We start from the raw sequence: 25,045 nt of genomic DNA, 5'->3' as shown, positions 1-25,045 counted from the left end.
GATGCTCAAAGCGCTTTACAAATACACATTACACATATTTTTTATACATGCAATGGTCACAGTACAGTATATCCTTATTGCCAAGGTGATACATTTGTGTACTGTTGGTCCTCTGACTTTTCATCTATAGTGGCTTCACCATCTGTTAAGATTTCGATTTATCAAATACTTTGGTTTATAGACATATCCCAGAAAAACTAAAGGCAGCTTCAGCTGAATTTTATGTTTTTTTGCTAACATGTTTAACGCAGATGGTGAATGTAGTAAACATTTTACCTGATGAAATTGTGCATGTTAGTATAATTACCGTGAGCATTGTCGACAATAGCATTGAGCTCAAAGTTGACATCTTCACAAGTCCAAAAATGTGTACCTAAACTGTAGAAGACCCAAAATGTACCTCACAGCACACGTTTATTAGTGGAAAGCTGGGACCCTATTCGAGGCAAATATGTAAATTCTACGAACCAAACCCAGCTGGCCCTGATAGTTTCAGACCTTTTTATAAGTAGTCATTTTGAAGCAGATTGATATTCACAAGGTAATGTTTACAATATATCAAAACAACACCATGTTACATCTTACCTTTGTCACCTTTTTAGTAGCAGCCTTATGCAAAATTACATTTGCTAAAATAAGTACAACATAAAAACTTAAAGTAAATACAAATACATAAAAGGGAAATGTATAAAAGCTAAACAAAAATAAAGTTATTGTGTCCTTGGGCAAGACACTTCACCTGAACTTGCTCCTGTGGGTATTGTCCACAGTAGATGACCATTACATGTATGTATGATCTGTATGTGTAATGTGTATTTGTAAAGCGCTTTGAGAGTCATTGATAAAGGGCTATAATAAATATAAAGATTATTATTATTATTAATTAAAATAGATCAGAATCTGAATACCTAAGAAATTCTAATAACAAAAGTTACACATTTTACAAAAATACACACCCTGTAACAGTTCTGAGGATTTAGCAGCCAGGTATATATCGCACAGTTTTTAAGATTGTGTGTGTGTGTGTGTGTGTGTGTGTGTGTGTGTGTGTGTGTGTGTGTGTGTGTGTGTGTGTGTGTGTATGTGTGTGTGGTGGTGTGTGATGTGTGTGTGTGTGTGTGTGTGTGTGTGTGTGTGTGTGTGTGTGTGTGTGTGTGTGTGTGTGTGTGTGTGTGTGTGTGTGTGTGTGTGTGTGTGTGTGTGTGTGTGTGTGTGTGTGTGTGTGTGTGTGTGTGTGTGTGTGTGTGTGTGTGTGTGTGTGTGTGTGTGTGTGTGTGTGTGTGTGTGTGTGTGTGTGTGTGTGTACCTGCGGTATCTCTCCGTTAGACAGTGGGGGTGCAGCAGCCTGTCACTGAAGGATCTTCTATTTAGTGATCAGAACATGCAGATGTCCCAATTCGGGTCTACAGTTGGATCAGATGGACACTATTGCAAAGGAAAAGCCTCACTGAGACACATGCATGGATTTCTCTGACTGATGGATGTCCTTGTATGACCCTGAAAAATAGATGATGGGTAATTTGTAGGACTAGTTCTTTAAAGGTTTCCATTTAAGAATAACAGATTGAGAACAGTCTTTATTTTTCATATATGTATTTATTGACAAAGAGACAAGAGAGTCTGAGACCAACAAACCGTGTAAGTAATGGAAATTGAGAGGTTGTGTTTATTTACCCAATAGAGGGCTGAAAGGAGATCCTTCCTGAGCTCACACGTCTTTTGGCCTCTAACCTCCGAGACAGGAGACACGGTTTGAAGTATGATGCTGCAAAGAAAGGGTGACAGTTTAGCCTTTTAATGTCAGCAAATAGGGGCTTGGTGTTGATGTTTGATTGATGTGATATGTTCATCTTGTCCTTACTTTGGACATGTTTTGGCATTCAAAAAAAAAACCTATTAGATAGTGAATACATTTCCCTAAGATTAGAATCAGTTTATATTAATCTTCGTCCTGTTATTTCAAGACAGTCACAATAGTTTTTCTAATTTCCTGCTGTTTTGTTTTTATTTACCCAAAAGCAAAGTATATCATGTTTATATAAGAAGATCGGAGATGTTTTGCTGCATTCCACTAACTGCATAATGTGCCAAATAGCTTGGGGATTGTCTTGGTTGTGGCCTTCAAAATCTCAGGAAAATATCTAATAAAATTGCTAGAATATAGTTTTTGAAAACAGTTGGAGCCCTGTGACAGAAACTGGAATGTAAAAAGAAAAAGCTAATTCCAATGAATTGTAATACATCATTTTAAACCTCCTCCAACTAGCCACCAACCTGGCTAAACTGGCACATTTTTGTTCTACTAGAATAGATGAACTTTTTATCATTCAGAAATAAGTCTAAACCCTCAGGTATGGATACCTACAATGTCCTTAGTGGTTTCTTGCTAAACTAAATAAGAACATGATTTGAGAAGCTGCAATAGTCACATATTTCTACAAATATATTGCAGCCTTTTCAATTGTTTACGGTTTTGTTGTTGATTTCTGTGTGTTCCAAATGTGAGAGTGGATATCTCAAGGCTCTTTTATTCGTGGTAAATGCATTGGAATCTAAGAACGAGTGCTATTTTGAGAAGTGCCTGGGCTTTCGATTGAGGGCAACGAACCAGAGTATTGTGTTGAATACCGGCACTTTCTTCACATTGTTGGTTCAAAATGAGTTTCTTCAGCCAAGCATGCAAGGATAACACATACAAAAACCAGATACAGATGCAAATTGCACTTTTAATGCTGCCAGCCAGACAAGCTTTCACAGTGTTGTGTTTAGGACAGGGGTCTGCAACCTTTTTGACCAAAAGAGCCATTTTGCTCCTTTTTCCAAACATTTTTTTGTCTGGAGCCGCAAAACATATTTCATAGTTTTTTTTATTGTTATATCAGACAAAAACTATTTTTTTTTGCATTTATTAGGCTATTTATTACATGATATAAAACTGTTAACCTCTAATAAGAAACAAAGAACTCTTATAAGGAGAATTAAAAATAATACACAGGCCTACTTTAAAATAAATTAAACACAGCACTTGGGGAGTCCTCTGCACATTTGAAGGGAAAACAAATATTATTAAAATGGGCCCACTTTGAAATAAATAAAACATATAGCTGCACCCTAAAAAGAGTTAAAGGTAGGGTAGGTAAGAATGGAGAAACCAGCTCGAGTGCGCTAGAATTTGAAAGTACACAACCGGAAAAAATATACCTCTTCCTTCAGACTTTCTTATAGAGTCCCTCCTCCAACACACACGAACGCTCACATGACCAATGAGGGCACGAGATAAATGTGTGCACAGATGGAAGGCTGACAGGCAGGTAGGCCATCCAGTTATTTTAGCCGGGCCGGCTCAGATGATTGGTCGTGCTTTTTACAATGCTACGGCTTCCAGAGATTAATTTTTGTATGTATTTATTGTCAAAGCATTTAATATATTCATTGCTATCGGGACGTTAAGAGCATTCCATGGAATATAACAAAAAGTGTTTTCTGAAATAAATTACATACCCCATTGAATTATGACTGAAGATCGTCAGCTGTCTTCCTCTCCCGTGTTGTTCCTCGATACGTAAAGGCTGCACCACCGTTGACAACTTCTCTCTACATATCAAACATACCGGTAAACCAGCATTGTTTGCTGTGAAAGCAGATAACTCTGTCCACACAGAATTAAATACTGTGTTCCTCCGGTACTTTTCTTTGATTTATCCATAGTTCGCTCATCGCCTCCAAGAAAAGGCGCTCGCACGGGACCGTAGCAGGATGTGACGCATATTTTAGTTGACCTAATTAAAACCGTTTTGTTTTTTATTTATGTGTCACAGTATCACCTCAAAATACAAGATACGAAACATTTTCAACCATGCAACAAAATATAAATAGTCCTACAAATACTTTTATTTTATTTCCTTCTTATTTTTGTCTAAGCTCAAGGGAGCCAGAGCAGAGGGCTTAAAGGGCCGCGGGTTGCCGACCCCTGGTTTAGGGGAAAGGAAATTAAACCTTTTAAGATCTGCCTGAGCCTTTTTTTCCTTCTTGCTAAGGGTATTTAAAACATCTTCAGGCTGTACTCAGTTACCCAGGATGTTTCGAAACGGTTGGCTCACTAAACACTTTAACTTGAAGAAAAAAAATAAGCTATTGTTGAAAGCTGCACTTTGCAACTGTCGGCCACAACATGCTTCTTAGGACAGCTTCCTTAATCAGTTCCATTAAGCTCTAAGCGTTGTCTTATGTCAAGGCAATTTTAATATGTCGGTTGAACACATTCTGTATGGATACATTATACATTCCTTTACATGATAAGAGGCCAGAGTTATACAGCATAGGGCGCTGGTGTGATATGTGAAGCACACAGGAGGTTTCTTGTTCTTCCAGTCCTGGCCCACCAACTAACTGCTTGGCATTTGTTGAAAAGGCACAGTCTGCTTGACCCATGAACCTTTTCCCTCCTTCTCTCTTTGCCTTCTCTAAAACACCACTGCAGGCGCCAACAGGGAACCTCTCTGCCCCGGTGTTGAGCCTGCTTGACACATGCATTCACGTACTTTGAGAGATTCCATTTAACATGCAAATCAAATGTACCCGTTCCACTCACTCAGAAAGCAGGTTTCAGGTTCACGATTGGGGCTACAAATGGGACACAAACAAACAGTTTGAATTTACATCGAGACCCTTGCCTTGTAGGTGGGACTTTAAGCTCCACATTATTATTTTTGGAGGGAGGGAAGATAAAGTAGTAGCAGGTCACACAAGGGGTTTCTGCCTCGACTGTGTGAAAGTTCTGGACGGAGCTTTTCCACAGACCTATTACGAGTATTATTTCTAAACTGTGGCAGGGTTGATGTTTCTGAATGACCACACTGACTAGACTCACTGACCGGAGGACTTAGCTGTGGGAGGGCTTTTGGTCAGAGTTTAGACCAAAACAAGCCAGTTTGGATGAGGTCTTGTAAGTGAATGAAGCAAATAGAGGAAAAGTGAGTACCTTTTTAAAATACTTGGGTACAATATTATATATTTGCTATAGTTCGATCAAAAAAATAATAGCAAAGTTTGGTGGTGTTGCAAACTAGCGTGGGATCACAATAATTGTGGTCCAATATTGCAGTCAGCTAATCCCAGTTGTGATCTTTTTTTAATTGTTCTTTAGTTTAGTCGCCTTCTCTCCGAAAACCAAAAAATCCTTGTAAATAAAATTGGTGAAAGCAATTTCAAAAAGCAATTTCACGTTAAAAATCAGTGTTGCTTTGAAGTTGCTCTTTTGAAAAGACCTCATGGAGGGGCTGCAAGCAAAGCTGCCATGTTTGCTCAGCTTGTCTCTCTGATAACTTGAGTTCATCCCATAACTTAAGATCCAGATGTCCAATGACTCAAATCCTTCATCCAGTTGAAATATATATCAACTGGATCCTTGAAACTGGATTAAAAGTGTATCAATACTTTGATTAAAATGTTGATTTCTCTAGTTCTGAAAAAAACAAATGTAACCTACTGTAGCTTTTAGACATTGTATTGCGAGATTAAAACATATTATATCTTTGAGTATACCATTAAGATGTATCAGTATAAATGAAATAATATAGCACTCTGAAGAATCCGACTGACTCCTGCTCTCTGTTTTTGGGGTCTGCCCTTAAGCATGAAATTGGCTCGGTGGCATGTCTAATTGTAAATCACAGATCTTTGATTTCCATTCTGACCATGAAGGCTGAGATGCGATAACAATTACAGGAGTGTGCAGTCATTTGTTTTTTTAACAGCTCAACTGTCACACATTATAATCTCCTCTTTGATATTTCTCTCAATGACTCACGCTTTCCATACTAATCATATTCCGAGCACACATTGATCATTCCCAAGTTCATACGAACAACTGTTTATTCCTGGTGCCAGCGAGCAAATCCAGCTCTGGCAAAGCATTTTGTGTGGTTTGATCGTAGCAATATTTCTCATGACCAATTCATTTATTATTCATATTAGCAAATGTATGATGTTTTTTTCTAACCTCTATTTCTAACTAAATGTTGATAACTCCTATAAACTGAAGGACATTACTGGTGTCATACATTATGCAGCGTTGTGCTGAATCACATCCAGGTTGTGCACAATAGTTCCCCTGTCAAACCCTGTTTCCAGTGCCGACTGAGGTTTATTCTGAGGATTGGGTTTGTGGTAGAGTCGGTCTGCTTTTACCGTCACAGCCCCAGTGTCAGCCTCACTAAAGCATGTGGTTGACGCATAATACTTAGACATAGTCTTTTAAGTGTGAGCCTATTCAACAACTTCCCCATCCCTAGAGCGTCATCAATGCACCGTGGTAATCCCTTAAGGGAGATCTTAACTAAAGACTTGGCTGCTCCTGACTCTGTTGACTGTTTGGTTTCTGTTAATATCCTGCATAGCCAATAGCAGTTCTCATCGCTGTGTGCATACATGTTCCTATTTAATGCCCACGCTGCTTCATATGCTCAGTGCATTCATAGTTATGTGATGTGTCCGTCTTTCTATGGAAAGACACTATGAAGCCTTTAAAATCAGTTTAGAGGGCAAGCATGTCCATGAGAATCCTAAATCAAAGGATGGATCAATCTTCGGAAATAAAAACGAGACATACTGTATTGGGATTTTTTTTAAAGCAATTATGTGATGAACTTCCTTCAGTTTATGTATATCAGTCAGTAACTGCAGTTGCTTGTTAACTGCTTTTTCAAAAATAACATTGTGTTGTTTTTGTTCTATTCAGTTACCAAACATGTTCTTCTCATTAGAGCTCATTAGAGCATTTCTGTTTCAAACCTGGTAGTTACAACAACAAATAAATACTGGGAATCACCCGAGAAAGTGGAAATTAACCCAAAACCATCCTAAACTGGTTGAATATGAAATTCCAAAGCTTTCTGATTTCATAATGAAAAATAAAATGCAGACTAATCCAAATGTACAGTATAATTTGAATATGTTTGATAGGAGCTTTGATTTTATGATATTGTTGAGATTTAGCATTTAACAGCTGACCATTATACTTATCAATAGCATTTAGGAGGTTTTGTGAAAATCTTCTTTCCATCCCACTTAGTCTAATTGGCAACACTGAATAGATTATGATTATTTCACATGGTTATGAGGTTTTCCATTACTAAGTATGGTATTTAAGTAGATTTTGAACATTTGCAATGAGAACTTTTCCATTACAAGTTTTGCTTTGCTACTAGATATGCCCCTTAAATTGTATCTTTGGCATCAGTCATCATTAGCCACAAGAATCTTTAATCATTGAGTGCGACAAATGTGGGCTACATTTCCAAGTATTTGAGTCATGAGGTCACTGAGTCATCAATATGTTGTTCATAAGAGTAAGGCAGCAGCTAATACAAAGCACATCATTAACAAAGATTTTTACCAACATGGTCAGACATAAAAATATTCAACAACACACACATTTAAAGTGGTATTTCCCTGAATTCCGACAGAACTGGTTTTCATGTATTTACAAAATACCTATAGTCTCGCAAAAATGAAACCGATGTGTTGTTAAGATCAAAAATAAATATGAGTTCCAAAATGGGTTTGGTCCTGTTTGGGAAGTAGTGAGATACACACACACACACACACACACACACACACACACACACACACATTTTAAGTCCCTGGCTCTATAGGGCGTCACGACTGGTGCGATCCCAGTTGTTTTATCGTTTTGAAGATTTCTTGTTTTCTGGTTATTTGTAAATCACCATCTCTTACTATAATTTGTCAACATGTGCAATCTACACTGAACAAAACATATTGGGTTAGGGTAATGTTGTGAATTGAGTGGCCCATGGTGGTGGTGGGGTTATGGTATGGGCAGGCGTATGTTATGGACGACGAACACAGGCCACTCGATTCACAACATTACCCTAACCCTAACCCTAACCCTCACACCAGATATTGACTGGTTTTCGGACCCCCCCAATAAAGCAAAACTGCACGTTTCAGAGTGGCCTTTTATTGTGGCCAGCCTAAGGCACACCTGTGCAATAATCATGCTGTCTAATCAGCATCTTGATATGCCACACCTGTGAGGTGGGATGGATTATCTCGGCAAAGGAGAAGTGCTCACTATCACAGATTTGTTCAGATTTGTGAACAATATTTGAGAGAAATGGTTATTTTGTGTATATAGAAAAGGTTTTAGATCTTTGAGTTCATCTCATAAAAAATGGGAGCAAAAACAAAAGTGTTGCGTTTATATTTTTGTTCAGTGTAGTTATAGGTCAGAACTACAAAACAATTATGAACAGTAAATTATTACAACACATATTGTCAGTCGCGGATACAAGCGGCCGAGATGGGTGTTCTCCGCAGGGTGGCTGGTGTCTCCCTTAGGGATAAGGTGAGAAGTTCGGTCATCAGGGAGGGACTCGGAGTTGAGCCGCTCCTCCTTCGCGTCGAAAGGAGCCAGTTGAGGTGGTTCGGGCACCTAGTTAGGATGCCACCTGGGCGCCTCCCTAGGGAGGTGTTCCAGGCACGTCCAGCTGGGAAGAGACCAAGGGGTAGACCTAGGACCAGGTGGAGGGATTATATCTCTTCGCTGGCCTGGGAGCGCCTTGGGATCCCCCAGTCAGAGCTGGTTGATGTCGCCAGCGAAAAGAAAGTTTGGGGCTCTCTGCTGGAACTGCTACCCCCGCGACCCGACCACGGATAAGCGGGAGAAGATGGATGGATATTGTCAGTCATGCCCAAATGTGTCTCTAAAGCAATGATTGTATGCTACAGCCAGTAAGCTCAGGAGTTGTGTTGATCAGTAACAGCCGTGTGAAAAAAGTCCTAGTTATTTGCTCCCTTGTTGTACAAACAAGCTCCTGAATGCTTCCACAGGCACATTAGCGTGTCACAGCAGACCAATATCCTTTTGAGTGACACCCCATAATGACATAGTGTTTCCACAGAGAGAAGTTCAGCTGGACCAACCAGGGCATTGCATATCAAACCCCTCTGAGACTGACAGGTCTGTTGTTTCTTCCAGAGGTCATGGGTAGCTTTGGGCATCTATTAGGTATTTCCTGTTCAACAACCTGACCTGCTGTAACCCCATCGTGTGATTGTTCTCCCTCCCCCACATACCGACGTCTGTTATAGAAAAGCTGAGCATGTTAGTAAAGCTGCATGTGATCCTAAAGGCAATATGTTCCTTGATGCAAGTGCAGTCGCTAAAGTTAGCAATCATATTTCTGTGGTTGCACTCACAGCATCATGATCAATTATTTATAGAGAAAGTTCCCAGTAATTGATGTAGGTTGTATAACGGTCTTGTAAGACTTAAAGCTGACAAATACTTTCCGTGATTGATCACCACCACATTCACGCTGATCATTCAAATATGTGTGTGTGTGTTTGTCCAAGCCTCTCCTCTTTGTCTGTCATTAAAATGGAATGCCTAGTGGCTACTTGGAAAAAAAGCCCTAACTGCTGCTTGATTGTAAATCAATAATCTGTTTTTCCCTTTATAGCTCTCCATCTTATACGGAGGCAAGCACACTCTTTGATTTATATTATTGAAAAAAATGCACTCAATAGACACATTTGGTAGTGTGGTCATTCTTTAACCATTTCAAGTGTTACATTTAAGGCTGTGATGCATTACGTCACTTCCCCTCATATAGTAGCTCTGTGGCTTTATGTGATGATCTGATCAGGATGCCTGCCTGGGAGAATATAAATAGAGTTTTATCTCGCCTGATTCAGTCTTCCTGTTTGGAACGTGGACTACTACCCCAGGCTAAAGAGCTGTCTGTCTCAGTCTGGCCGCACTGCAGCACTTTCTCAGGGTAAAATGTGTGTCTTAACAACCTCAGACACACAGGTGGGCAGAGTACATGGGGAGAAACAATACGAGCAGATGCTAACTTGGGGAAATAAATCCTGGCACATGTCTCCTTTACTGATCAGTGAGACCACAAGACAGCATTACACCATGACCAGATTTTACAATTGATAAAGGAAACCGAAATCATGGTTAAAAACGAATACCGCTACATATCCATAGTTTAACTGTAGCTATTTTATCATTATCAGTGATCAATACATAATGTAATGCCTGCATATTTTAAATGTTTTCAATATATAAAATGTTAGACATTGCTTTAAATGTTAATGTCATCAACCATGCTATCTTTTCCAACGAAAACTCCAAACCCAAGAATATTACATTTTCTATCAAGTGAGACGAATAAAAAGCAGCAAATTCTCCCGTTGGAGAAGTTGTGATAATATTTGATGTTCTTACATCTCTTTGTTGGTGTGTTCGGTAAGAAGCCTAAAAACGAGGCAGGCCCTTGGGATCTAGAGAATGGAATAAAGAGAGGCAGTGCTAAGAATATACTGAAGGAGCTTCTCACGCTCCTGCCCTCATCATGAGGGGCTGAAAGATCAAGGGGATATCCCCAAAACCTGCCTACTGTACCCTTTTCTACTGAGAACTAACACATCCAGAGTGCTGTTACTCCTATTTTACTTTCAACTTTTAAAGCATCCCCGCATGTCAAACGCTAAAGTCAAATGATTCTCGACACTTTCAACATTAATAGTAAAGATGCAACTAAAAGTCAGGCATTGATATCCAGGTGTCTAGAGCTCTTCTGATGTATAACTCGAGCAAGCTTTAGCATGATTTACAATTAACCTTGAGTTGAAATGTGCTGCAGACAAACTGTCAGGGACGTTCTTAACACATCAGACATTTCAATGTGAATGACATCAAAGGAACATTTTACGGTTCTCGGCCTCAGGGCAGGTTTTCATCTTTTCTGCTTGTCTATATCTGAAGTGTTTGACTTCAGAACTGTTTCCCTTTGACACCTCAATTCTCAAAATGTAATATTCAACAAGGATGACTTTTAGAAGAGAGAATAATAGCATGGTGCTGTGTGCTGATAAGTCAAGTTTTTATAATTCAGATCAATGTTTCCCCGCGGCCCCTAATGAATCAGCTCACAGATTGTAGATGAGATGTTGTTCTCAGCGGTCTGCTACAGTAAGTACTGTCTCCAAAAACAAAAAAGCAATCGGATGTAATTTCCTCATTGTTCTTTGAGGAAAAGAAAACCTTAATTTTTTTTAACGCACATGAAAGAGTGAAAATGTAGAAGGGAAATGTCAGTTCCTGGCTTGTACGCCACAAGATAAGCGTTTGGGAGCCACAACATTACAACTAATGATTTGTTGACTTTGTTTTTGGCAAAAGTGAATGGAAATCCGACTAAATTAGAATGATACTCGAAGAGAGAAGGCCCCCGAGAAAGTAAATGCTGCATTCAAGTGCTCCTTGGATATTCCCATTTCCTAAATTGGGAGTTGTTCTTCCTTGTTTGGGTGTTGGTAAGCTTTTTTGTGATGTCAAAATAACATGCACATAATAAAGAAGATGTGTTAGAATATTAGTGAAAGTGTTTGATGTGAATTCATGTAAATGTTTCCAATTATTCTGACACTACATGAGGGTAGCACAAATCCACACCTCTCAATATTAACAAAAGTGAAACATAATCCATCCATATGCTCTTTGATTTGGATTTTCTCCAGGTTATTTTTTTTACTTCGCCCATGCTACACCAATCCACTAAGTTACCCCAGCTAAATGTGCTCCTTCTTACATTCTTTCACCTGCCTTTGCTCTTACATGTATATTTAGCTTACCTCTTTCATAATAAGCATCCTTCTTCTTCCCTTTAATCTATATTTTTACCTTCCATTATTCTTTCTAGTCATCTGTCATATAGCAGAGCTAGACGGCAACATGTTAAGTGTCTATCCCACCCTGACTTTGTTGTGGCCTGCCTGACCAGCAATTCAATGAGTACTGCAAGTGGAAAGCCGTCAGGTTGTAGACACGCTCTTCACCATCAAAGGCCACTGCTTCAATGTTTGGACTAGCTTAGATCGTGTGGAAGAAAGTTCCACAAGAAAGCAGACTGTGTGGCTGTCTGGTGCAGAGCCTGTCACATCACACAGTGGCCGTGGTCTGTGGTTTACTGTGAGCTCATTGGATAGATTCTGGTCTCGTCTGCAACCTGTCAACCTGCATTTTCCACATATACTCATTCAGGAACACAGCATACTGCTATGCCCGTTATGGGTCACCTAATGTAGGAAACGCACTGTGATTTACTCATCTTAAAGAAGTTGCCTGTGACTATAATTATCAGGCAGTCAGACTATTTGATGCTGTGGCAGTTATTTTCATATGTGTTAGAAATAGCTTCATTGGCATGCTTGTCAGGTGCTGTGGCATGGTCTATAATTTTCCTGACATTTTAGTGCTATTTCCATTATTTGTGTGAAGTAGTAATGGCCCTGCCTCATGTCTAAATCTGCTCGATTCTCTCAAAAAACAAAATAACCAAAATTCTAACCACAAGACTCTAAAACGATTGTCCTCATCCAATTGGCTTTGTCTCGTTTGCTACGCCCACTTCTTTAATAACGGTTGATGGTGGTTAAAAGCATCCCTTCTTCCACTTTGGCATTCGCTCACTGTCACAAACTCTGTCATTCTCCAACCATCTTTCTTTCAACAGCCCACTTTTTCAGATTGGTATGCCATTATAGTTCTGTGAATGTTTTGCAATTAGCCGTTGCTTTCATCTGTTTTTCTTCCTATGTTTGACAGGCTGTCACAGGCGAGCCCGAGAGCCCACTGCCTCTGTTTCTGACCACATCTAAACCGGTAAGAAATGACGCCATGTTCCACCCTGCTTTGCTTGTCCCAGCCTTGGGATGGGCCAGTTCTTGTCTGTTCACATTGAACTGCAATCACTGCTAAGTGACTGTTTGTTTGCAATAGATTGTCTTCAGGTTGAAGTCAGGAAATGAAGATGTATTAAAGAATGAGATGGAATGAGCCAAGTCACCGAGGCTTGGTACTTTATAGTTTGTATTTCCCAGTTTGCTCCAGGGTGTTGTAGACAATACACGTTCCAGGAAACACGCTCCTGTGACTACATTTCAAATTGTTCAGGGCTGACTTGCTGCTCTGCTTTGGGTATGCTTCCTGTTACAGCTACCTCCAAACCCTTGGGTGGGTGACTGCAGGAAATAGCCCCTCACACACACACACACACACACACACACACACACACACACACACACACACACACACACACACACACACACACACGCCCCACGCCATACGCCATACATCTTAAAGATGTAACCTTCCTGACCTCCAGCGTTTGCCTGTGTCAGTAATTGGTTTGGGGCATACATTATTTTATTACCATAAGGGATGCACACATGGGAAAGACAGAATTGATTTACATTCACTCAAGTGTCGACAATTATTTGCCTCCTTATTTCAAGTATTCTGCAGCTTAAAGAGCCAGTTTATTGTCATATGTTTGTTAAAGTTATGTCAAAATGTTTTGTTTTCAAACACAACATATTATTTAAATGAAAATGTATTGTTCCTACGAACCTCACATCATTATGCTGTTTACAATGTAACACAGAAATGGCTGATCTAAAGTTTATCTTGCAAATAAATCATTGCATATAGTTTACTTTCTGCTATCTCTAGTCTAAATTATAACACTTTTAAGTAATAACGAATGGACTACTGTTGGACTGCTAGTATCTGACTATTTGGTCATGCAGTGCAGTCATGACATATTTAGCTGACCGGCAATTGGTCTTTGTGCAATGCAGTTCAGCTTTAAGCTATATCGGGGTTGCAGAGACACATGCTTGAGTATTTTTGAAAGCACACATCAGCAATATAGACTGGAAGCTGCAGGGGAGAAAATGTTTGGATTTAGCCCAGCAGCAGTCATTTTCTGTGTTATCCTCACATTGATCTGGCCTCGAACTTAAGCTAAAACAGCCTCTCGTTAAAAAACTGTTAAAGATCAACAGGGCCACTGACTGGCTCGTGTCTTAACTTCCGGAGCTGGGAGATATGTATCTTACAATTATTTGACTCCATAAATAGTATCAACGAGGCCATTTATAATGTGTGTACTAAAGGAAAATACTATTTACACTGTAATAAACTGCTTGGCTCTGAACATTGTGCATCAATATTAGAAACACCATTAAATCAAGAGAATAAACCTTATAATCGTTAATCTAAACACACAGGAGCATGTTCACAATATGTTCAACTTTACTTAGCCGGGAGGAAGTACTTTCCCACACTAAAGCTGTTGCTCTTTTCAAAGCCACCAGACTCCTTTTGACAAAAAGAGTCATTTAGCCTCCTATCACACAGAAGTTTCTGGTCTACTGCTGCCTCGATTGGTTTGTTTATGAGTTTGTGTGACTTTAGTGAATCCTAACACTTACAAACACTAAAATAGCACAAATATAAAATACCAGTGGAGTAACAGTACATCAGCGATCCCAGTGTTCTTTGAGGTAAAATAACCCTTTCTTTCAATGGACTCTGGTGGCTTCGAAGAGAGCATAGTTGGCTTTAACTGCTTCAGTTGCCCCTTTGAATAGGCCTTTTCCCATGTAAAATAGTGACGATAATCTATAGTGTAAACTTGAAATAATATAGATTTATTTTAGGTGGGCCTTGCCTTGGTAGTCGACTGCTTAGCTTCTGTGCTCCTACTCCTGTCTGTTTCTCTAAAGCGTGGCGTGCCATCCACTGTAACCCATAAGTACATCATAGAAACCCACTTAAAATATCCAATATATCCCTTTTTAAGTGCAAGCCTGGTGTATAGCATAGCATTATAATGAACAGGTGACCCTATCTTTCTTGTAACCCGGAGCATATTCACCACTAAATTATGAAATCTAAAGAAGGGGAATTCCATTTGCTGCTAACCTCTGTCATGCTGCGGTCCTGAGGCTGAGTGAGGTGTGCTAACATGAATAAGGCAGCACTCTGGATCATGACTATCCATGTAGAACAGGCACGACTAGCCTAGCCTGCTGCTTTTCATTCTGGGTCACGCTGTTCAGGATGAAGTACCCCGTCAGCACGTAAGCAGCAGTGAAACCTCCAAGGGTCTTTTGCTCTAAAAACTGTCTTGAATTCTCTGAGCTCAGGTCAAACATTTTCATCATAGTCAGCCTCAGCGGCCCTGGCTTTATTCTGTCAGTGATATTAGTGGACTGTGCAGTGTAGCAGCGCCCTCTGGCAGGCACTGAGGGTTCTGCAGACAGAAGCCTCACATCTGCTAATGTCCAGATGTATTTTAAAACTAAATATTTGCAGCTGTGTTAAGAGTTTTAAGCTGTTTGTAAAGAAAAAAAGGCATAAAGATGGCTCTCATCAACCGTACACAACGCGAGAGAGTAAGGGCTTCATAGACAGCTGCACATGTAGACTGTTTCTCTTTTTCAATTGAAATTCAGTAACATCTGGACCCTCAGTTTGCTCTGAGTAATAAAGGAGGTCGTCCATGGAGACAGGCTGGTCTGTACAGACCTTTTTCTGGAGGGAAAAAGGAAATTAATAGCACACGTTGTCTCCATGAATCCTTGTGTGGCAGGGTTGATGCTCAGCTTCAGGAAACGTTTTTTTTTGTCCCGCTTATTCACTCTACCTTTGAAATTCTGCTCACCATTTCATCCTGTAGAGGGGTCAAATAAGGACACGAGTTAATAGTCTTTACATTCAGGCTGAATTCCTTCACCCTGCCGCTTAAATTGCCTAACCTTCTCTATTGATCGAATAAGAGTAATCCTTTTTAACTCATTCTGCCAAGCAATGCTTTTTAAAAACGATTTATGGGTGCTGGAATCTGAATTATACATCTTGAATGTATATGTGTTAGTCAAGGTGCTTATACTGCCAGTTAGCTAGTGCATTTCTTTATGTGAAAGTGTCTTCATGCTTCTCTTCTGCCTGCAGTATGTTGTTCAAGCATTGAGAACTGCTGATATTGGCTAGATGAGGATCAATAATAGGATGGATCTGTTTAAGCCAAAGCTAGTGGTGGACTTATTGATTGGAATCACCTACTGTTTTCATCAACCATTCCTAAAAGTATGACTTGTAATGCTTTTAAATGTCTAAAAAACCATTAGACCATATATTTTTAGTTGAGTTTAATCCTCATATTATCCCATATCTTTCCAGGAAATCTATATTTCACTCTGTAAAGATCAGTTTTATTGTGTTGCCTTGAATAACAATGTTTCCCTTTGTACATAATGTCAGTGTTGTGTTCTGCCAGAAGTCATACATTGACTTTCCAAAGTTCCAAAACACTTTTGCAAGCACTTTGAAAATCTTGGTTGGTACATATTTTAGCTAGATTAAGCATTTTTGGCCCTCTGATTTTGAGTTGTTTTTACTGGTTAAATAAGATAATCCTAAATCATAAGGCTTCCCTGACCTCTACGGTCCAGTTCAAAACATTATTGATACATTTGATAAACTAGCGCTTAGAAAGACAGATCTTCCTGTGACACATTTACTGGTTTCCATTTATTTCCTTTTCCTTTTACTGCGACATGAGCTGATTCTAGATCTTAAAGTCTGTGAGATTTGTGAGGATGTTTTTTGAGCTTTCAGTATGAAGAATAACAGGCTCAGCTGAAATGAAAACTGTCGAGGCGGCTTCAGACAACAGCACCCGGTACACAGTAAACCCTGAGAGAGGAGGGAGGAGTGGGAGGAGGGGAGGATGAAGAAGTAGCGGAGGTTGAAGGAAAGGGGAAAAGGCCGTTGTATTTCACAGCCCCAGTTATGTTCTTTCTGTAAAAACATCAAGGCTGTGCTTCGGTGCACTCCGCAGCACGGCTCCACAGCCTCTCTGTTTGACGGCTGTGTTAGCAGACCCACGTCACAACAGCCTCTTTTTGGCAGGGTCAAACTGGTTCAAAGACACTGGCCTTTAATCACATTTTAAGGGAGACGGCTGAATGTTAGCTTGCCTTTTTATAAAAGCTATTTCTTTCTTATCCTCATCTCTATTTCACAAAGGCTGTTTGTGCAAAGTTTGATCTTTGAAAGTCCTTGTAGATAGCAGTGTATCTTTAGATGTGTTATTGTTCAATGTCAAACATTGCACTGTGATTTCTGAATTGCTTGTCAACGGTAGTTGTTTAAGGTCTGTTGAATACAAACATGAATCTGTGTGGCAGACCTTGGATGGAAAGTTGCATCTTTATTATTTTTTGCTTTTGAAAAATGTGGAATATTCATGTATTTCTTGCAAAATAATATATTTCTTGGCAGACTTCAAAAATAAAAATGTAGTTTGTGTCCTGCTTTAAATAGCTAACTTGTGCAATATATTTCTACCAAATGTATGTTTACATATCAAAGCAACTTATTTTATTCGACTTGGGTAGTTTTTAGGACATAAAGAGATCAAACTGGGACAAAACAAGATAGATTTAAAAGGTTGAAGATATAATTTTCCTCCTTGTAAAACCCCTCTCCACACATTCTTTGTTTCCTTTGAAATATTCACAGTTACTCTCCAGCAGCAACAACAGCTCAACATACATACAGTTGCAAGAAAAAGTATGTGAACCCTTTGGAATTACCTGGATTTCTGCATAAGTTGGTCATAAAATGTGTTCTGATCTTTATCTAAGTCACAACAATAGACAAACACAGTCTGCTTAAACTAATACCACACAAACAATTATATGTTTTCATGTTTTTATTGAACACACCATGTAAACATTCACAGTGCAGGGTGGAACAAGTATGTGAACCCCTAGGCTAAAGACTTCTTCAAGAGATAATTGGAGTCAGGAGTCAGCCAACCTGGAGTCCAATCAATGAGACGGGATTGGAGGTGTTGGTTAAAGCTAACCTGCTCTATAAAAAATACACACCAGTTTTGAATTTGCTATTCTTAAGAAGCATTGCCAGATGTGAACCATGCCTCGCACAAAAGAGCTCTCAGAAGACCTACGATTAAGAATTGTTGACTTGCATAAAGCTGGAAAGGGTTACAAAAGTATCTCTAAAAGCCTTGATGTTCATCAGTCCACGGTAAGACAAATGGTCTATAAATGGAGAAAGTTCAGCACTGTTGCTACTCTCCCTAGGAGTGGCCGTCCTGTAAAGATGACTGCAAGAGCACAGCGCAGAATGCTCAATGAGGTGAAGAAGAATCCTAGAGTGTTAGCTAGAGACTTAAAGAAATCTCTGGCACATGCTAACATCTCTGTTGACGAATCTACGATACGTAAAACACTGAACAAGAATGGAGTTCATGGGAGGACACCACGGAGGAAGCCACTGCTGTCCAGAAAAAACATTGCTGCACGTTTGAAGTTTACAAAAGAGCACCTGGATGTTCCACAGCACTACTGGCAACATATTCTGTGGACAGATGAAACCAAAGTTGAGTTGTTTGGAAGGAACACACAACGCTATGTGTGGAGAATCCAAAGGGTTCACATACTTTTTTCTTGCAACTGTACATACATACATACATACATACATACATACATACATACATAATATATGCAATTCTCATATAACATCTTCCAGCCCCTCGAAGGAGCTCTGAGAGTGGACACAGATGAGCAGGTATTAATCTCCAACTGCTCCGGCTGAATTTGGTTTTATCAAACGACAGATTATCTTCCTCTTCATCTGCAGCAGAAAGGCTTTACCCTTGAAGTGCCCTCTGCTGCTTTGACTCCATTTGGAGTGAATGTTTGTAGTTATAGCGCTTTAAAAAAACACATTTACGGGTAGAGATTGAAGACCTACAGCAGGAGCAATACAATAAATAATCTAAAAATGGTAAATGGGGTGCATTAAAGTACAAAAACTCATATATAAGTGAATCATGGTCAATTAGTTCCACAATACATTCTCTAAACTACTTTTCCAAGAGTTTTTCGAATATATTCTGAATTACCATCTGTTTCACATTATCATGACTTGGCTTCTTTCATTCCCTGTTGAATTAGCCCGAGCTAAAAGTGGAACGCCATTCAAACGTTCTCTCACTGTTTGTGTGCCAGCTATGGCTGTTTAACATTTAGGCCCGGTTTCCTGAAAGGACCTGGATGGCATATAAAGCCCCCAGAGTCACAGAGGAGTGACGTTTAGGTGGCGAGTGGTGAGAGTTCTTAACAAAGCCTCCGAGCATTTCTCTCCCGCTCTGTCTTTCTGTCTCACTGTGGTTTTAGGAGATGGGATTCATATTCATGCAGGCTGTCACAGAGCCTCCTGTCACTGCCACCACTCTGAGTTCCTGCGGACCATGACCTAATGTCTCCTCTGTCTAGCACTGTGTGTGTCTCAACTCTAGAATACATTGATTTATGTTAAATCCACTACATACCTGATGGTTGTCTCATTTTTAATAAGCGGACATAGAAGAGTAGAGTTGCAACAAATCAGTTAATAGATCAATAGAATAATTACCACACTATTCATAATCAATGGTTATTTGTTCATGAAATGTAGTTTACAGCCTCTCAGATATGGATATTTGCTGAATTTCTCTGTATTTTAACATTAAACACTGAACAGTTTTGGGTGTTGGACTGACATAGAAGACATGTTATGATTTCACCTTGGACAAACTTGGATGGACTTTTTCTGAAATGTTATAGATCAAATATGAAATCTATTAATGTAGAAAACAATCTGCTGATTGGTTGATACTGAAAATGTAATGTGCGGCCCTATAGGTTTACACATAATCAAAGTCCTTTGTTGCTGCGCCAGACATATAGGAAAAGTACCATTTATAAAAAAAAAAAAAAAAAAAAAAAAAAAAAAAAAACAGGCCTCTTAAATGATATGTATGCTGAAGAAGCGAGTCCCTTCCGTCAAGAAAATGCATAGTCATGCCGGCTCTTATATAAGACGTTACTGCTTTGAATCATCTGAAGAATCACTATGCCCTGCCTCAGATCAGCTCTGCCATTCGAACATAATTTTACCCTCATTTTGTGGCAGCTTTGATAGTAATGGGTCTGCAAACTAAGTCGAGGAGACAGCCCTTCAAACGGAGAACCATGACAACCAGAAAGACTGTGCACTCTGTATTCTGTTGTTCACTCCCTATTAGCTGAGAATTAATCAGTTGTATTGTTGATTTAATGAGAATGTATCATTTAAATATTCCATATTAGCATATCATGATAATGAGACAACAGCACTGACTAACTTGTTTCCTTGCAGTGTGCGCCCTCTAGTGAATTTTAACATAGAAAAATGAATTAACAATACTAATATTCCACATGATTATTGTATGCACATTCGAGACATCTGATTATATGAGCAGTACTGCAAGAGGTTACAGAAGGTGAAACGGCTTGAAGTCTGAGAAAATAAACAAAACTCTAATGTCACGAACAGTGTCTCTGCAGAAATTAGATTTGGGGTGTTATCTAACCCTCGAGGCTCTGAAGTTGTTGTTTGAAAATATCCAGTTAAGCACTCCAACATCTAACTTCATTAAACGACGAGGAAAGGTCACGCTTTGATCGCGCTGAATAGAGTGGTTTTAAGTCCTGTCAGGGTTCTGCGGTAGGTGTAACCCACAAAATCAATAGTGTTCAAATCGACATTTTCCAAAGCTATCTTTTTTAGAGAGAAGGAGAGAGATGAAGAGGGAGAGAATAAAGGGAGACGCTCGGAGGGATGGAGAAGTAAGGGAGTAGGAGAGAGAAAGAGGGGATTTTTCACTAGTGGATAATTGGAAAGCAAGGAGGTTGAGACCTCAGTACAGACAGTGTCGAATCAAGCTGTTCCCAGCGGCCATTTATCCGTATCACCCGAGAGGTACTAGACCAGTGTCACTGACTTAAAATCAATTTTCTGATAAAATTACCTCAAGAACAAATGATCTCTCTGTCATGGCGCCTGTGTTCCTTTGGACTCCACCAGAGGTCAGTGTGCCCCTGAGGTGTTTGCATTAGAGGAGTGAAGATTTCATGTGGATGGGAAGGAGGGGAGCAGCAGCATGCTTTATGGTCATGTCTGCAGAATGAATGCATGGTGCAAAGCTTCGGCTGTTTTTCTCCTTCCAAATAAAACCTCCTCCTCATTTTTTAATCAATTCCTTCTTTTGCATTCCAACCTGGGCTAGGTTCAACCTGTTCATGCTATTTGCACAAGCTGGCTTCCGAAATCCGTGCTAACCCCTGTGTATTGCTCAGTCAGAGTGAGCTCGCTGTTCAAAGGGAATAGCTAATGACTCCAATGCCCTCATTGACGCATGTCAGTCTATTTCAGGCTCAACGACTCACACTCTCATACATGGCCAAGTAAGAACTGATCTGTGTGCTGGATCGACCCGGAGACGTCAGTCTACCACTTGGTTAGTCAGGAGAATCACGGGGCAGGGCACTTTATTCTCAGGCCGTGAACCATCACCAAAGTATATATTCCTGCATCGTGTCACGCTGCTGACAGCACTCCACCGATCGAGGAGACGTAGCGGGATATCAAACATGTGATCTGACCTGATGTGCCAGCATTTCTTCCCCCCCCCCCAGCCTCCTGCCCATAACAGGAGGCATCCTTCAACCCTGTCTCCTTATTGATCCCCATTTGGCCCGGGTTCATTCTCCCCTCTCCGTTACCCGCCATCAGTCTCTCAGCCGCGAGCCTGGTCCACCGCTGACCCCTGCTTTCTGGATGAGAGGAGCCGTAATTAGAGGGGAACGAGGCTGAGAGGGGAGGGAGGGAGGGAGGGAGGTGAGTCGAGCCATAGAAGGTGATAATGAGGGAGGAAGATAAGAGATACAGACAGTGCGAGAGAGCGATCAGGCAGCTGGGTAGAGATGAAATAGCATTAACTGGCCTGAATGCTGGGGGCAGGAAGGGCCCTGCCAGCCGCGGAGGCCTGTGGCCGGCTTTCACATGACTCTCTGTATGCCGGGACGCAAGAGAGTAATAGAATCCCAATGGGCTGGGATGCTTTGGGAGGGGGGGAATACATTTAGCTCCAGGCAGGCAGGGGGGGATGTTCGCTTCTCTGGGGCCTCCTCTGGCTACCCCTTTCTGCTCCTCTCTATACCCTTCTGGAAGATTTCTGGAGGACAGTGCTGCAATCACAATACGAATCGCCTCCTTTCCATACCTTAGCTGGCTTAATGGCCAAATGGTGAGAGGTATCGTGTTGCAATGTGATGTCAGTGGGGGCAGTGGGGGAGATGAGTCAGCCACACTTTGTTTCCAGGCTCTGTTTGGGGAGCATCTGTTGGCTTGTGCGGCTATTGGATTTCAAAAGCAATAAGGCATGCCATAAACTGATGCTCCATGATAGATATAATACATTTTTCATGATTGGTACACAGATGTTTCACTGATGTTAGTCATTTAGCCAGCTAAGCTACAATAAAGCTATGCCTAGCTGCCAAACGCACAGCGGGATGTGGCGTCGTCTCTCAATGTCAGTGGTTTTGTGCTTAAATGCATCACACATTTATCCCTCTGTACTATCTGTATCTGTGCACCCCCCCCCTCATCCTGTCTCTTCAATAATAGCCCCTCAAGCAATATCAGTTGAAGATCAAAAGAAGCCGTTGACTTTGGACTTTGTGTTCAAGTCTATGCAAATATTTCGATCTGCACTTTGAAATGATTACATCTCTTCTTTACAGAACCATCCAATGGATTTACAGTTCTCTGAGGCCGTTTTCAATGAAACAAGCCACCACACTGCCTCATTGATAAAGCCTTTTTTTTTATACCCATGAAAAAAAGGAAACGAATATGACAAAAATGTTCTGCATAATGTTCTGCAAAAGATACAACTCCTAAGTTTCTCTCCCACACACTCCTCCTGCATCAAACAATCGCTTGGACTTCTTTATTTAGTTCCGTAACATTATGACGTCACCACGTAACGCGCACGCTTCTATTGGCTAGCGCTACACCACATTCTATGTGATAGGCCTGGATTGATCTTCTTCTTATTTATAGACACATGCATTTTCAATCATTTTGGACTCCCTATGTGGTAAATGTTTTATCTTTTTAATTTACATGAAACATCTGTAGTCCGTCCTGGGAGAGGGATCCCTCCTCCGTGGCTCCCCCCGAGGTTTCTTCCATTTTCCCCCATTAACTGTGGGGTTTCTTTGGAAGTTTTTCCTTGTCCGATGTGAGGGTCCAAGGACAGAGGGTGTCATATTCATATTCTGCACAAACTGTAAAGTCCACTGAGACAAATGTAAAAAGTGTGATATTGGGCTATAGAAATAAACTTTGATCGATTGATTGATAGGCTAAGGGGCGCAAAATCTTAGTGCAACAGAGCCGGCCAGCTAACCAATCGGAGCAGACTGGGCTCTGGCTTCAGACAGAGGGTGAAAAGAGGTGCTGCAAAAGTAAAGACCATCTTGAACATTAAAGCATTAAAGCATGTCACAGTAGAGGCACAAAATACAATTATGAACCTGAACATAAGCGTAATAGGGCCTCCTTAAGATACGCCTGTAAACCTAACATGTCAGATTAAAAGGAAAGTTAAAAAACATATTTCAGGCATCTTTGTAAGGGAGTCAAAACATGTACCTCACAGAGGCAGTAAACAAAACAAGACTTTTGCTCCTCACCTGTTTGCATTTTTCTTCGTGATAATTTATCTTTGCGATTAAGCTCTAATTACTTTGCAGAGGAACAAATAGCATGGGAGGCAATAACATGTCCCTCTTTGATTGTTCTCATAACATCAAGCCGGCATTTAAACAATCCAACATTTATCATTTCTGGCTATTTAATCCATAAAGAAAAGATTAATTAACCCATTAAACACCTGACTGTGATTTTATCAAGTCCTCTGAGCAAATTACTTTAAATGGGAACAGACTTATTGGAGTTCACACTCCAATAAGTCTGTTCCCATGCGGACGATCATCCACATGGTATTGTTTTTCAATAACCATCGGCAGACTGTTGTTTATAATTGTGGGTTTCTGGTATATCCGTATTATCTCCGATGTGGGCTGCTGTCCACATTTGTCCTGCATAACAAAGACTGCCCATCTGTGCAGTTTGTCGGAAACTATGGCACAAATCATTTAGGCGTTCAACACGGATAGTACTCAGGCAATAAAGAATAATTCAGTGTTACCCACGAGCTGAGGATACAGACTTTATGATGACCTGAGGTTTGAACGCAACACAACGCGCATCTTGCGCGAGTCAATGCTGCGTTTCCGGCCTGTTTTATTTATTGTTTGCCTCCTTGGCCTGAATCTTCATTTGGAATCTTTCTGAAAGCCCTGAACAATAGCTGAGCTTGGCTGATGGCAATCTCATGATCATATGCATATTGGCAAATTCTGTTTGGGATTAAGCGAGAATGATTTAGTCTAAAGAAATAATGGTGGAGATAAAAACTACAAAGTAAATTATGATGATTATCGACATTAATCTGTACTTTTACATGTTAAATATTGTATGCACAGGGATTGGATTAACAAACCCAGCTCTTAGTATGTTCCTCATGTATTTGATGTGTTTTTACTTACTGAGGGGGCTGCGTGCCGTGCCTATATCATTTCAGCATGTGTTGTACAAGAAAATCGATGGAAACGAGCCTTTCAAAAAGCATTTTAGTTAAAGGTGGGGTAGGTGATTTTGGAGAAACCAGCTCGAGTGTGCTAGAATTTGAAAATACACAGCCGGAAGAAATCTGCCACTTCCTCACTGAGCCCCTCCTCCAACACACACGAACGCGCCAAATGATGGGTCGTGCTTTTTACAGTACTACGGCTTCCACAGATGACATTTCTTTATGGATTTGTTGTCAAAGCACTGAAGATATTCATTGCTATCGGGATGTTAAGAGCATTCCATGGAATATAACAAAAAGTGTATCTCGAGCCGGTTTCTCAAACTTACCTACCCCACCTTTAACATAGTAGTGAACATTTTCCTATTATCAACTATTGTATCTCAGCAAATGGCTTGTACCACACAGGCAGCAGGGCCACCAGTTGCTTCCATGTAGATCTTAGTGATCCTACAGTATGGCGCGGGGGTGGGGTTGTCTTCTGTTGAAGAAGAAGCTGTGAATTATGGCTCATTATCAGCTGCCCTGCTTCTGCTTTTCTTTCTGCCATCACTTAATGAGGAATAAGACAGGCCAATGCCTTTCATAACTCATTG

General features: G+C 40.4%; 1 protein-coding gene across 1 annotated transcript in view; it reads left to right on the top strand.

Annotated features, from left to right (window-relative positions):
* Window positions 1-25,045, top strand: part of tspan9a (tetraspanin 9a) — a 232,399-nt gene that overhangs the window by 18,326 nt on the left and 189,028 nt on the right. Inside the window, exon 2 of the mRNA XM_034223340.1 lies at window positions 12,647-12,703. The gene's annotated coding sequence lies outside the window, so the exon portion shown is untranslated. The remainder of the gene's footprint in view (window positions 1-12,646; window positions 12,704-25,045) is intronic.

The sequence above is a fragment of the Gymnodraco acuticeps genome, unplaced genomic scaffold (assembly GCF_902827175.1).
Source record: "Gymnodraco acuticeps unplaced genomic scaffold, fGymAcu1.1, whole genome shotgun sequence".
Lineage (NCBI taxonomy): Eukaryota > Metazoa > Chordata > Actinopteri > Perciformes > Bathydraconidae > Gymnodraco > Gymnodraco acuticeps.
The sequence above is the reverse complement of the archived record's forward strand: the minus strand, read 5'-3'. Positions and strand labels throughout refer to the sequence as shown.